Consider the following 15,360-nt stretch of genomic DNA (forward strand, 5'->3'; position numbering starts at 1 on the left):
ATGCTCCCCAGGCACCATCAAACCCTGTTCCTGTTGATTCCACCTAAGTCTTTCTCAAATTCCACCCCTCTCTCTCCTCTCTGCCGCCACCATCCTGGACTCTCCTCTGACGGACGGCAGGCTCCCCCTGGCTGACCTCTGTACCTCCACCCTTGTCCATTCTGGAGCCATCAAAATCTTCAAAAAGCAAATCTGACCCAAATATCCATTCCCCTCAGCCATTAATATCCATCGATAGTGCCCCCTCGCCCTGGCATGCCCTGGCATGGCCTGGAGGGACCACTATGGTTTGGCCACAACCGAGCTCTTCCATCTCTCCACCCACCTGTTACTCTCTCAACGAGCAGCACTGGGCCCCTCAGATGTGCTACTTCCTTTTCTCTGGGCACCACCACGACCTTCTAGGACCTTCTAAGGTTTAGGACCTAGGCCAGTTGGAAAGTATTGATATCAGCATATCAAGAAGGTTACCGGCAAATGGCAAACAGAATCAAACATCCGCCTACGGCCGATGGTCTCCAGTGCAGTGGAACCAGAGGACTGATTACAGAGAGAGGGTCGTGTCCTGGCCCAATAAGCCAGGAGAAGAAAACACATTTTCAAAGGGTCCTACAGTGACTTCAGGTAACTGGGGGCTAACCCGGGCAGTTAGTCACATCAACATAAATATCTTTATGGTTTTAACTAAATGCCACCTAGTATAAAGGCTGCTTGGAGGTTTTGCAAAGGAAAGTACCATGCTCAGGAAATGCTACTGGGTCTGTGTGTGTTGCATTACTAGAGTTCGCTAGCTCTCACCTCCCACTGAGCATATTTAGGGACTCTCATTTCATTGTGATTGTTAATAATTACCATTAGCTACATCCTCATAACACCCTCACTCCCACTTCCTATCCACATCCCACCACACTGGAAGGGCCGGCAAACCACGGCCCGAGAGCCCAATACCGCCGATGCCCGCTTTCGGAAACGAGGTTCCTGGAACACTGCAAATGCGTGTTGGCATCGGCTGTGGCTGCTGTCCCCAGGCACTGGCAGTGGACCCATTCCCACAGAGGCTGCCTGGCTCTCAAAGCCAGAAATGCGTCCTCTCTGGCCCTTCACAGAAGGGGACTGCCATCCCCACAGGGCCACAGCCTTCTGACCAGGCTCAGGCGTTCAGACTCCGCCCAGCTTGAGACAGGGGCCTCTGAAAGGTTTCCAGAAGGGAGCGAATGGCTCCTGCGGCCAATGTGGACTCTGTAGCCGAAGCCACCTGAGCCACTCAGCCCTGGCTCTCCCCTCTGGGTGATGAGGCTTCTGGTGGTGACCCCTGAGTCTCCTGCAGGGTATTTCAGGCTCTGCCAGCAAACAGGACAAGTAATCCCACCCACCCGACCCCCTCACTGCAGCCCTCGCCCAGGGCAGACAGAGAGCCGATGGACAAACACCCACCTCCCTCCCTCTTTTGGGGGCAGTGCTAGAGGCCACGCCTACCTGCTCCCCGAGTTGCCAACAGAACTGCACCCCAACTGCCATTACACCTTTAATCAGCCGCCCCCCCCCCCCAGCGAAGGCAGGAGCCCCGTCTCTGCACTCCCTGATTCGGCCCTTGCTTTCCAGGCTGATTTACACTAACCAGGCAAAATGATGCTATTCAAACCTAAATTCGAGCCTGCCGGACCCTGCCCAAAGCTCCAGGGGCTCTGCCCTTATCGGAATAGAGCCAAATCCTCCTCAAGACCCTCAGGGACCTGAGTGACCTGCACACACACCCTGCCCCATCCCGCTGGACTCCACTCCCTCCCGTTGACTGCACTCCTTGCACACCAGACACGTTCCCACCTCAAGGCCGTTGCACGGCTTGCTCTCCCTGGAACACTTCTTCTTAGATCCACGTAACTGCTCCCTCAGCTCCTTCAGTTCTACAAGCCACCCCTGGCCACTCAATTTTAATCCCGTGCACCCCCCCAGCACGCCCAGCCCCCTTCCCTGTTCGCTTCCTGCAGCACTGTAGCATGCCCTGGGCTGGGCTCCCAACAGCACAGGCAGATCTGAGAGCAGAAATCTGGGGTCTCATTTTTGCTCTAGGATTTGAATAAATTCAGTTCCACCTGCATTAATTTACTGGCAAAAGAGCCCCATTTCTATTAGGTTTTGATTATGGGAAATTATCGTTTTCTCCAGGAAATGGTCAACTAGAAGTTGTACAAATTCAGGTGATAGAGAGACTCATTTTGCCCAAATGACAGCAGACCACATTTGACCCTGAGCAAATTTAATTTTGTGTTCCAGCTCAATATTTCCAGCAAAGATTTTGAGAAACAAAATTAGATTTTCAGGGATAGGGATGCATTTTAATACACGCACAGCTGGGCGGGTTTCACTTGTTACATCGAAGGGACACCTCCCTGGCCACTGTGAAGAGCTGGCAGCCCAGCAGTTCCGGGCCCGGGAAGGAGGTGCACCCACCGCCTGCACAACATCAAGCAGCCTGGAATGGGTTTGATCCACGCCTGAAAGCACTTGACTCTCAGGGACTCACCTTTTGGGAGAAATGACAACTCAGCTCTCAGCTGCGCAGCTCTTTTCAGCTGAAAGGGGCTTTAGCGATCACCAGGGCAGCTGGCAGCCCCTAATACATGCCACGTGGCGCTTTCCAGAAAGCAAAGACCCCGCAAGAAAGAGCATCAGAGCCGCCCACTAAGAAAGATATTCCTTCTCAGCCAGTATTGGCTGCATCAAAGGGGCCCCTGGTGCTGCTGGTTCTTTGACGCTTCCTGTTAAATAGGATTGTTAAACTATTTTAAATAGTTGAATAATAGTTCCTGCTTAGACAATTTCATAGCTAAATGCAACTTCCTTGAGCACTGTAGGCCGCAGGCTCAGAGGGGGCTTTGGAACGTTGTGTCCTGCGCCCTGTGGCCACAGCTGGGGCACCTGCCCACCGCTCCTCAGCTCCGCGGCTGCAGAGTCACGCGATGTGGGAGGGAAGGAGTCATCAAACTTCAGTGATGGGCATAGCCCATCACAGTAACAAAGAGAAATGTTACTCTTCGTGTGTCATGACATTATCCTCCTTTTGATTTTTTTCTCCAACCAATTAAAAATGAAAAAAAACATCCTTAGCTTGGGACAGTATAAAAGTGGGCAGCGGGTCAGATTTGGCCGTGGCCGTGGTCTGACGACTCCTTAGAAACTTGGTGGCAGTGAGAGCGCAGGAGCGAAGGTGAGGGCCGCCACTCCGGCTCTGAGATCCCTGCCCTGCGGGCTGCCGCTCAGCTTTCCGCAGCAGTCGCTACAGCGAGTTGCTTTGCCTCTTTGAGCCTCAGCTTCCCTGATCTGTGAAATGGGGATAACAACAGTGCCTGCTTCCTTGGGTTGCTGTCAGGTTTCAGTTGAGTTAGTCCTTGTAAAATCTTAGAACTTCCCAGAGTGCATGGTATTAAACAAATATTACCTTGTTATTGTGTTTATGTTTGCAGTCACCTTCTATTTAGAACAAGGGATCTGGATTTTCCAATCATGCCAATGATAGTTTCGCTTTCACTTGAATTTATTTACTAAAAAGTCAATGTAAAAGAAAAATATCATTTGAATGCATAGAGCAATATGCAAATATGGCAAAAATTGTAAATAGGCACTTGCGTGACTGAATTTTGGGAAATACTTAGCTGGACCCTTATTCAGAGTGAAAAGTAAACATTAATAAGTATTGAAAATAAGAGTGTTCATTTTTAAAGAGAACAGGAATGCATCCCTCTGCAGGGAAGCTGGCTGTGAGTGTGGCTGCCGTCTCCCGGCCCTGCAGCCCTGAGTGCTTGGTGGGCAGGCAGCCATCATCCCTGAGCATCCACCCTCCCATGTGCTCCAGCCACAGACAATGACCCCTACAGTGTGTTCACTTGAATTTAGGGAAGGTAGATTACTCCACCTCAGAGTATGGGATCTTCGAGACGCTCGCAGCTTGCAGAGAGCCAGGGTGCAGACGGGTGGCTGGGTCTGACCATTCATTCCTTCATCCACTCAGCAAACTTTTAAGGGCTCCGACCAGGAGCAAGCCCTGGGCTGAGAACCCCAAGGGAAGCACACACTGTCCACTGCTCCTGAGCTATTCCTAGTCCAGGACGGTCAGCACTTAACTCTTTTGATTGCAACACCCAAGTTGGAAAATCGCTCAACAGTCACCTGCAATATCTGTAGATTTTTAATATTTATAAATAGCACAAGGAAGCCCCTTTTAAATTATACTATACATTATAAAACATGCAGAAGACTATGAAATTAAAGTTCTAAAGTTTCCTCCCCATATCCTGTGGATGCCACTTTGGAGAGGACCTGGTCTGGCCAAGGACACGTTTGCACCTACAAAGGCAGGGCAGGGCCCCAGTCAAGGAGTGAGGACGTTTCCAGTGGCAGAGGCAGGCCAAGTGGTTAGGGACGCTCGAGAGAGGTGAGGCTGGAGCTGAGATGGACTCGGAGCTGGACAAGGAGGCAGAGAGCCCGTCCCTCAGAAGCAGGGCCATGGCTCTGAGCCCCCTGCCCTCCCCACCCCCACTGCCAGGGACCAGGAGGGCAGTGGAGAGCAGCCGAGGGCCTGGTGCCTCAACGCCCCCTTGGGCCCCATTCCAGCCCAAGCCGGGGTAACTCCACCCCACCCTCAAGTCGGCCTGAGGGCCCTTCCTTCTCTCCACGTGTCCCACTGGTACCTCTGCTGCCAAGGAGCCTGGCTCCACCCTGGGTGCTTGTGTGGATAAGGGCAGGTGAGAGGTGTCAATGGGGACTGACCAGGAGCAGCAGGTCAGTTCACAGGTGTCTTAATGGGGTCCTGCTTCTTAAAGAAGCTGGGCACACGGAGGGGCTCAACAGGTATTTGCCAAATGAATGAATGAGCAAATGAACGAATGAATGGGTGAATAGCTGATCAAGTTCCAGAACAAAAATAATAAGAGAAGCTGGAGCTAGATTTTGTTATCCCTAATCCTCGCAATCACTGCACCAGCAGAGATTATTTCCTCGATGTGAAAACTGAGGCTCAGAGAGGAGGGGGACTCCCCACAGCAGAGGGGGGCGCAGAGCTGGCAGAGCCCCCAACGACCTGGCTCCTTCCATCTGACAGATGGGCTTCGGCCTTCTGGTCGACCCGCCCGTGAAGGTTGCCCCTCCTCTGCCCTCCCCCCGACAGCCTGCCAGGGACGGCGACCCCACCTCCACCTCTGCCTAACTAGAAAACCTTCCAAATCTGGAATGTAAATGGTCGTCCTGTGGCTTCTGTCTAGGGGTTCTACCCTCCGGAGTTTTAGGAAACAAGCCTATCCTTTAAATGTGAGATGGAGACACATGTGCATATAAATGCACATGTTCCTTAAGACGCATGACGGAGACGTACATAAATGCACACATACATCGTATGGGGAGACATATACTTATCTATGAATATTTTATTCCATATAGCTAGCATGTTTATATATAATTAGGTTTATTAGTTACGTATATGCCAGGCGCTTGGCAGTTAAAGTCCACTTAATTTTCAGGCAGCACCGCCAAGGAAGAATCGCCAGATCCCTCCAGGTGACGAGCAGGGTCCTTGAAGCATCTGCCGCCCACCTGGAGTCCCACAGGAGTCTGTGCCAGAGCTGGACTCACCCCCAGACCCAAGGCAGCTGCCGCCCCGGACTTACCAGCAACCTCGAGTCTAAAAACCTTTCACTTGTTGTTATGCAGATAATCACAGTTGCTTAAAAAATAATCAGAAAGCCCAGGTCTCATCCGTGGTCCTGTCACCGGGAGAAAACTGCTGGTGGTTTGGCTTCTCCACGTAGCTTCCTCCGTCCAGCATATACAAGGGCTGTGTAACTCTCTCTGGATGCACAGAAACGGTTTTGTGTTTTTGTTTTACAAAAACCAGATCACACTATGCACGTTGTCGTGTAACCTATTTTTCCTACCCAACCATTTATCTGGAGCAACTTTCCATTATCCACCCAAAAAACTGACAGTCATCCATTTATGAGCCTGGAATTTCATCTCATGAATATATCAAACTCTATTTAAGTTCTTGGGCATTTAATTTTCTCCAATTAGAAGCCCTCCAAAACACATCTCTGCACCTGCAGTTTTGGGGCACCTATCTCACTATTTCGTAGGTTCCTGCCTGCAAGGAAAATTGTTGGGATCAAAGGTTAGCCCGCCTCTAAGGCAGCTCCACTGAAGGGCCTCAAAGAGCTCTCAGGAGAGGCTCGCTGGCTGGAGCAGGACGAGTGACTATCTCTTCTGAATCCTCCTTAAAAGCCCTCCAGTGATTATGTTAAGCATCGCTCACTGCAGAAGACACTCCCCTTGGCTGATCAGCAATCAGCAGTGGATGCAGCTGACATGGTCATGACTCAAGTCCATGAAATGCCCTCACGGCCACAGACAGCCCGGCACTTGCCCAACCTGACAACCAGGCACCACTACCTGCCCAAGTTGACACATGAACCTGACCATGACACCACTGAAGCCAGGCCTCTCCAAGTCTGACCAACGCCTTGGCACAATTCTTAAAAGATAAAGAGCTCATTGTAGCACTATTTATAATTGCAATGAAAATTTGGTTGATCAATAAGCAGAGTCTTGTGTTCTCTTTTGTTACACCCCACTATGAGAGACAGTGAGGCCTTGATGACTGATACACATCAGCTGCCTGGAGGAGACAGCCCTGTGCAAGGAAGGACACCTTTATTTGCAGACACCACCAAGCAATATCGCTGAGCACCTAGAAGCCACACTTTGGGGCGTGTCCACTTGGGTATCATCCGAGGCCCCTGATCCTCCTGTCACATTATTTGTCTGACTTCACTCTCAGGGGCTGGGTGAGGAGACACTTACAGCCCCCATTCCTGAGTCCCCACCCTGGCCCATCTCCCCAGAGGTGCCGGGGGCTCCTGTGACAACCATACAGCCTTCCCAGCCCCAGTCCTCTCACCCTGGTCCCGTCAGTCTCCTCAGTGGAGGGCAAACGGACCCTGACCCAGGGTTCTGACTCAGTTGGCCTGGAGGGGGCAAGGAGGAGAGTTTACAGAGCTCCCCAGGGGACTCTGATGCCTAGGGCAGGCTGAACATCCCCCGCCCCGGACCAGCACTGTGAGCCGGGTGCTGGGGTGGTAGGCCAAGGGCAGGTGTTGAGTCTAAGGGTGGATCTCATCATTGTCCCCATTTGAAACCAAGAGAGAAGTGAGGCAGAGAAAGGCAGCGTCTTTCCACAGGTCGCCAGCGGGGCCTGGAACTCAGGCACTCTGACCCCAGAGCCCCAGCCCCAGCTCTTAGCACTTCTAATCCCTTCCCTGTATTATCTCCCTGCTTAAAGGGCCCCTCGAGGGCAGATGAAGTTCCACCTCCTACCTTCCAGCCTTTGCCAAGGCTGTTCCCCTGCCTTGAATGCTGTTCCCTTCTCTGCCTATGCAGACCCTAACCCAGCCCTCTTGACCAGCCAGCGTCCTTTCTGGGGCTCCTACAGACTCACAGGGAGTCCTCATTCATCCATTCATTTATTCTTTCTTTTGCTAAGCAAACATTTCCTGAGCTCCTGTTGTGTGCCAGGCACCGGATATAAACAATGGAGCACTCTTCGTGTGCCTTTGCAATCCCAAGAAGAGACCAAACCTAAATAAACAAATAAATGCAAAACTGCCACTGCAGTGGGCATTCCCGATGGGGCAGAGCGCCTTCACCCCAGCCTGGGTGGAGCAGGAAGCTCTAGATGGTTCTAAACGGGGCGATGTGGTCAGATCTGTCTTCCAGCTATGGCAGGTAGAGGAGGGAGGCCAGGGTGGAGCTCAGGGAGGGCCCAGGGAGGCAGAAAGGGCCTCCAGCTGGGCAAGGGTGGACGTCTTCTGTAGAAGAAACCTGCTGTCCACTGCATGAGGTCATTGCCACTTGCTTTGGCTCTTATCATACCTGCAGGGTTTTAAGCTGTTACTTGGTTCACTGTTGTATGTATTGCTCCAGGGTAATATTCAAAACATTTAACCATTGGGAGTTCCCTGCTGGGCTAGTGTTAACCTTTTAGCTGCTGGATGGGGGAAGTCCAGAAGGTCCCAGGTCCCAGCTTAGAGGAAGGAAGGGCACCTGGGTTTGGGGCGGGGCTACTTGGTGCCAATATTTCAATACCCGTCATTAAAATCACAGTGCACAGTAGCAAAGCCTGCCTCCGCTCTCGATGTTAAGCTTCCAGAAAGCAAGATTGAGGAGCCAGACATTAGTCATGCACACACTCCTGCCCCGGTGAAAACCCACGGGGGTGTCTCAGCCTCTGGAGCAGGCTGTGGAAACGGACGGTGGGGGCTGCCCTGTGGACGCCGCAGATGCCATCATGGACGAGGGCAGAGGGCAGGGGTGCTGGCGGTGTGCCCCCACCTTCGGTCAAGGGCACCTGCGAATAGGGGGTGCAGCCGGGGCGGCTGTGGGAGCCGATCCCATCCTCCTCAAGATTTGCCCTGGACTTTTAAAGTTCTGACATTCTATTAGGGAAAAGAAGCGAAGATCATGGTCAAGAACACAGAGCAAAGACAGCTGTGTTTTCTCTGGGTCAGTTCTGGCCGGCTCTCCCCTTGCACTCGGTTCTCCAGCTACAAGGGGTGGAATCACTCTTGCCCCTTCTGTCCTTCACAGGCATACTCGGAAGACGGATGAGATCTTTTTAATAACTACCACGGACGTGGGCCCCTCCCTACCTCCCCTCCTCCTTCCTTCCTTCTGCAGATTTATCAAGCACCCACTGTTCTAGATGGTGAGAACATACAAAATTCCCTGACAACAGAGAGTCCATACTCTAGTGGGTTTTTCTCACTTCTTCCCCACACCAAGCCCGGGATATGCTGCTGCTATTGTCATCCCTGTTTAACCGATAAGGAGACAGAGGGTCAGAGAGGGGAATGACCTGCCTGTGGTCACGCTGCTGGTGGAGCTGGAGCTGGCGCTGGAGCAAAGGCCTTCCTGCTTCCTGAGTCCAAGCACTCGGTCCAGACCTTGGGACTGATAGGAAAGTCCTCTTCAACAGGGAAAATGCCCCATAAATTTAAACATGGCAAGTCTAAATTGCTCAGAAAGGAAACGTGCAAGCAAAGAATCAGTCTGAGTGTTGAATGTGGAGAAACCTGCTTTGAATCCCCTTTCTATTTGTCTAAACTGTGTGGCCTCAGGCAGAGCACTCAGCCTCTCTGGGCCTGAGGCCCTCTGGGAAGAACGGGGGAGCTCTGGCTTTGAAGGCCGGGCAGATAAAGGCCCACACCCTGGAGGGGCCGCAAAATCACAGGAGGCGAGGGGCAGATATAAAGCAGCCAAAGCACTGGGGTCAGCCCTGGAGCCGAGCCCTGGTCTAATGGCCTCAGGCTGTGTGATCTCAGATCCAGTACATAACCTCTCTGTGCCTCTGTGCCCTCACCTGTAAAATGGGGGCAATTGCAGTACTCACTGCAGAAGGGTAGGCATGAGAAGCAAATGTGATCATACACATCCAATTTCTGCCACCTGGCTGGTTCTGAGTGCTGGTCTCAGGTGAAGAGTACCTGGGCTGCTTGTAAAGGCCTCCAGCGTTTGGCCACCAGGGCAAGCTGTGCATTCCAGGATCACGGGAGACCCTGCCTGGCAGTGAGGAGTAAGGGCCTGGGGCCAGAGGCCCGAGGTGACCCGACTCTTAGCTTCCTGACCTCGGGTGAGCGATTAGCCTCTCGGAGCCTCAGTGTTCCCATCCATAGAGTGGGGATGATTTTAGCATCCACCCCCACAGGGCTGCTGTCAGGATTAAACAAGTTCAGGTACATGAACGCCTTGGAACAGGGCCAGCCATACAAAAAAGGACAGCAGGTAGGTATTTCCTGTTACTCTTCTCGCCCGTGAGCACCGCCATCTCCTGCAGAAGCTGTTTGTCCTGAAAAGATGCTCCATGAACTCCACGCTCCACTGAAATGTCACGACCTCACTCCGGATCACCAGCTGGATGGGAGCCGGCGAGTGCCCATCTCCTGCCTGGAGCCCACAGGCTGGGGCTGAGTCAGTGCTGGTGGGTTCCACAGAGGGGGGCACCTCCCACCACAGCGGGGGCACCTCCTACCACAGAGGGGGGCACCTCCCACCACAGCGGGGGCACCTCCCACCACAGCGGGGGCACCTCCTACCACAGAGGGGGGCACCTCCCACCACAGCGGGGGCACCTCCCACCACAGCGGGGGCACCTCCTACCACAGAGGGGGGCACCTCCCACCACTGCGGGGGCACCTCCCACAGACGCCTGCCCCTGCCCCTGAGAGGCTTCTCCCAGGGCTGCATTTCCTCCCGCACCTGTGGGCTTCCCAGGCTGCCTGTTACGTATAAAGACCTTTAACTCTTATAGGGTGGTCCATGCCACAAAGCGCAGCCCCTGCAGGGGTCGAGGGCTGGGGAAGGCCAGTGTCTCCCTGAGGCCGGCGTGGTGCAGGAGCTTAGCTGGGCTTTCTGAGAATCCCACCACACCCTTTTCTGGACCCCAAATTTGAGTTCCAGCCACATGGTTCCCCCAAATTCTTTCATCAAGGATCACACCCATAGTATTGGAATTTCCCTACACTACTCTACTATCGTTTACTTTATCTGTCATAAATTGCATTTCTCTTTCTTCAGTGATATTATTTTAAAAGGAAACGTTGTCGTTACCATACAATATTTGCTCTAAACAGAAGGTAGCCGGGAATAAACACTTTGCAAAGGCCACGTTATTAAATTCTAGCTACACACGACACTGACCGCTGGCTCCTGTTTTTCTTTAAAGGGGAGATTCACACGTGTCAGGGAGCATAAGGGGTTAAGATCCGTAGCACCAAACAAAGATTTTCTCTAGAAAATCAGAAAAACTGAAAAAGAGTTGAAAATGAGTACCAGCTCAGCCTCTAACTCAGTTTCACCTGATGCCGTGAATGAGCACAGCTTAAAATGAACTCCCTTCCCAGAAATAAGTCCACCCCTGTGGGGCCAAAGTAAACACAGGTTTATGAGGGGGCTGGGGAGCCCCCCGGGACCAAACAGTCCGGCTGGCCAGGCCACAGGGTACGGAAACCAGCACTTCCTGCTGAGCTGCCACAGAAGATTCCAGAGGCCGGCGTTGGGCTCCTGCCCACCAGTGCTGTCACTGCACCTAGGGACAGGACAGGGCTGATGCCATCACCTCACCATGGGCTGTCCCTGCCTCTCTGTGTCACCAGTTCCTAACTCCAAGCCTGGGCGGGTCGTCGGCTGGGCAGGCCCGGCTGACCGCAGCTGCCAGGGCGTGTGGGAAAGTGAGGGAGGTGCCCAGGCCCCACACGCCTGAGTGTTGGTACAGGGGGGGGCAGGTGGCCACTCCACACGCCCCTGCTCAGAAAAGAGGCGCCGTCGCAGTCGCCGCACCCCAGAGCTTCCACACACCGCGAGGCGGCAGGAACCTGTGCTGGTGACCAGCCCCAGGAAAAAGCCTGGGCTCCGCGACTCTCCAGAGCTTGCCTGGCTGGCGGCATATGGTCCCGCTGTGACCAGCTGCCCGGACCTGGCCCATACCCCTGTCCCCTTGTGGATTGGACCCAGCGCCATTGTGCTGTAATAAATCGCAAGCACAAGTCTGCTGAGTTCGGCCAGCCAGCACATCTGGGGCTGGTCAAGGGCCCCCGGAGCCCCAGCGGCTCAGACGAACCACACCCACCTTCGGGGGCAGGAAGGTCCCGACGTCCAGACAATTGCCCCGGCCCCACGAGGCGAGTCTGGGAGGCCCTGAGGTAAGTCTGGTTAGCCCTGTTCACGGAGAGGCATGGCCTGCCCGGCACCTCGGCAGTGGCAGAGAGACTCTGAGCCCAGTGCTCTTGTCCCAAAGCTCCTTCCGCTCTCACAAAGCCTGTGTCCAATTCATTCCATTCCACCAGTGGCAAGAAAATTGTTCCAGGCAACCTAGGAACCTTCCTGCAAATCCATGTTATTTTAATCACAGCTGCACCAAATGGAGTGTGAGCCTGGAATTTTCCCACCACCACTGCCTAGTGATCAATCACGGCTTACCACCACCTCCATCAGCATCTCTGCATGGTTCCCAGACCAGCTGTAGCTGAGACACCTGCAGGGCTTGTTAAAAATGCAGATTCCTCGGCCTCCCCCAGACTTACCAAGCTAGAACTCCTTGGAGAGGAGCCCCACTACTGCACTTTCACAAACTCCCCAGGATGCTCATGCTTAGCACACTGCCAGCCACACAATCACCCTCAGAAAGTAAAGACAGGACCAGAGAAAGCTCAGTCTGAGAGGTCTGACAGCTGATTTCCAAGTTCCAGCCTGCCGTGGAGGGTCCGGCAGCACATTCGGAGCTGACGCTGAACATTTAAGAGCTAGAAAGGTCCAACATATCTAACACCCCTGGAAACTGTGTTTGGGGGCCCAACTCAAAGCACAGGAGCCTGGCTGTTGTTTTTTATTTCCAGAAGCTGGCCTGTCCTCCTCGGCCACTGGAGTGGGCTGAATGGTGGTCCCCACAAGGTACGCCCACCTCTTCTCTACGCTTCTTAGGCCTACAGTCTGGGAATAAGGCATTAAATGGTAAAAGACTGGGTGTTACCTTCTTCGGCAAGAGACTGAGAGGAGAGGCATGTGCCCTTAAATCCAAGTGTCCTTGCCCGCTGTGCTGGACTGGGTCTCAATGCCCAGCCTGCACGCACTCCCCCAAAAAAGAAGGAGCTTTGACAGGAGAACGAGGCAGGGCAGGCGCGACAGGGCCACAGGCAGTGGATGACAGCGGCTGCCAGAAGCGGGCAGGTTCCCTGGGCTCCGGCTTCTGACCTGCAGCGCTGTGGGGGAATAGACTCCTACGGTTTTAAGCCCCCCAGTTCGTGGTGATTTGTACCAGCAGCCACTGGGAACTAATATAACCGTGAAAATTACTCCCTAGTTTAAGAAAAGTTCCATCATTGAATCTGCCCCACCTCAGGGCCTTTGCACCTGCTGGCGCAGGCTCAGGGCTTGCCCAGCTCCTTCCAGAGTTCCTGCCTCCGATCCAGCATCACTCCCCGCAGCTCCTCTCCTCTTCACCCTTTCTTAGGTTTCTCTGCGCTTCCCAGGAGAGGAGGTCACCTGTTAATTGCCTTACTTGCTGCCTAAGCGTGGGACCCATGGGATCTGCCCCGTTCACTCCACATTCCCAGAGCCATGTCCTGAATAGAGGCTCAACAAGCAGACACTGCATAAAAGGAATTAATGTCATTAAATACTAAAACACAGAGAAATGCAGATTCCATGATAAAACTCAATACTCAAAAAAATGCCTCAGCCCACAAAGGATCTCTAGGCCAAACCGCAGCCCCCGTGGCAGGTTGCCGTCCTTTCTGCCGGGTGGGAAACTGGGGCCTGAGCCCGCCTACGTCCTGCCAGCCGGGGCTGTGTGACATTGGGCTTGTCACCGCCCTCTCTGTAAAGTGCAGGGTGTGAGGGCAGTTCGCAGTGGGTCTTATTTATGGGCCCAGCGAAACCAGATGCCCGACGACAGCCCCGTGAAGAAGCTGCTATGCCTGACCCCGTCAGAGGGTGAGGAAACTGAGGCATACAGATGTCTCACCACCCGTTGCATAGCTGGTAAAGCAGAATCAAGTCTCCTGAGTGTCATCCGAGGAAGCACTCCCAACCCTCAAACCTGCAACTCGGCAGGGAATGGCTGAAATAGCCAACAAATGCCAAGGAGGCAGCTGCACACCTGCTCATCTTTAATCAGAGCAGCTGCCTGGGGAAGTGGTTTACTTCTCTCACTTCTCCTCTGTCCTCTTGTCATTCACAGTACTTGACAGGAGCCAGACAGCTGAAAGGCTGAAACAGCCCGAGTCAACGCACAAACGCGAGCTGTGACACCGCTCCACCGCGAGCAGAGATGGGGAGAGGCCCAGCCATCCTGGCACATGCGTTCTGTGTCTGCTTCCTGTCCCCTCCTCAGCACGCAGAGGGACCGATGTACTGGGGGGCAGACACAAGTCGTAAGTGTGTTATTTATCATTAGAAGCCACTGGCCGCCAGCTTCCTCCCTGAATGATTAACGCGATCATGGGCAGCCACGTGTGCGATGCTGCCGCATGCTCACAGCAGCTCTGTGCAAAGCGGCTCAGCAATGGGCGGTGTGGGCAAAGCCTCTGCCTCGGACATTCGCGACTTGAGCCCATCTTAAGCCAGAAATAGCAAATGCGTACAAGGGGCCTCGAGATGCGGAACAAGCCTGCCTGGGAACCCCAAAAGCCAACTCCCCCCATAAAAGGTGGGAAGGCAGGGCAGCTGTGGACTGAAAAAGGGGCAGAGCAGCATGTGAGATGAGGCTTGGCTGGCTGTTTCTGGGAGCCTGCTCATTGCCAAATACCAAGTTTTTTCCTGCAAAACCTAAGATACTGCTGCTTTTCTAGAAGCTGCCTCAGAAGTTGCTGCTAAGGTGCACGTGTAAGACAATTGGGGGGATAGCAGAAAATGGTTCATCCACGGGGCTGCCCCTGCCACAAGGCATCTCTGACCACGCACCCCTCAGGACCCATATCTGCGGGCAGGCCAGCACCTGTGGATGGGCCAGCACCTGGGGACGGGTCAGTACCTGGGGACGGGCCAGCACCTGGGGACGGGCCAGCACCTGGGGACGGGCCAGCACCTGCAGACGGGCCAGCACCTGGGGATGGGCCAGCACCTGCAGACAGGCCAGCACCTGGGGACGGGCCAGCATCTGGGGACGGGCCAGCACCTGGGGACAGGCCAGCACCTGCGGACGGGCCAGTACCTGGGGACGGGCCAGCACCTGGGGATGGGCCAGCACCTGTGGACGGGCCAGCACCTGGAGACGGGGCAGCACCTGGGGATGGGCCAGCATCTGGGGACGGCCAGCACCTGCAGACGGGCCAGAACCTAGGGATGGTCCAGCACCTGGGGACGGGCCAGCACCTGCGGACGGGCCAGTACCTGGGGACGGGCCAGCACCTGCGGACGGGCCAGCATCTGGGGACGGGCCAGCACTCTGAGGACAGGCCAGCACCTGCGGACGGGCCAGCACCTGGAGACGGGGCAGCACCTGGGGACGGGCCAGCATGGGGACGGGCCAGCACCTGGGGACAGGCCAGCACCTGCGGATGGGCCAGCACTCTGAGGTCGGGCCAGCACCTGGGGACAGGCCAGCACCTGCAGATGGGCCAGTACTCTGAGGACGGGCCAGCACCTGGGGACAGGCCAGCACCTGGGGACAGGCCAGCACCTGGGGAATGGAAGGTCAGGCTCATCCCACCGGCGCCAAGAACCCATGGGATGAAGGAAGGCAAAGGTGCTGGGCCTGGGTGGGAGGACAGCAGGGCCGCACGGTGAGCTGGGAGCACAATGGAGCAGTGACCCCTTCCTCCC

This window comes from Tamandua tetradactyla, chromosome 1, assembly GCF_023851605.1.
Source record: "Tamandua tetradactyla isolate mTamTet1 chromosome 1, mTamTet1.pri, whole genome shotgun sequence".
Taxonomy (NCBI): domain Eukaryota; kingdom Metazoa; phylum Chordata; class Mammalia; order Pilosa; family Myrmecophagidae; genus Tamandua; species Tamandua tetradactyla.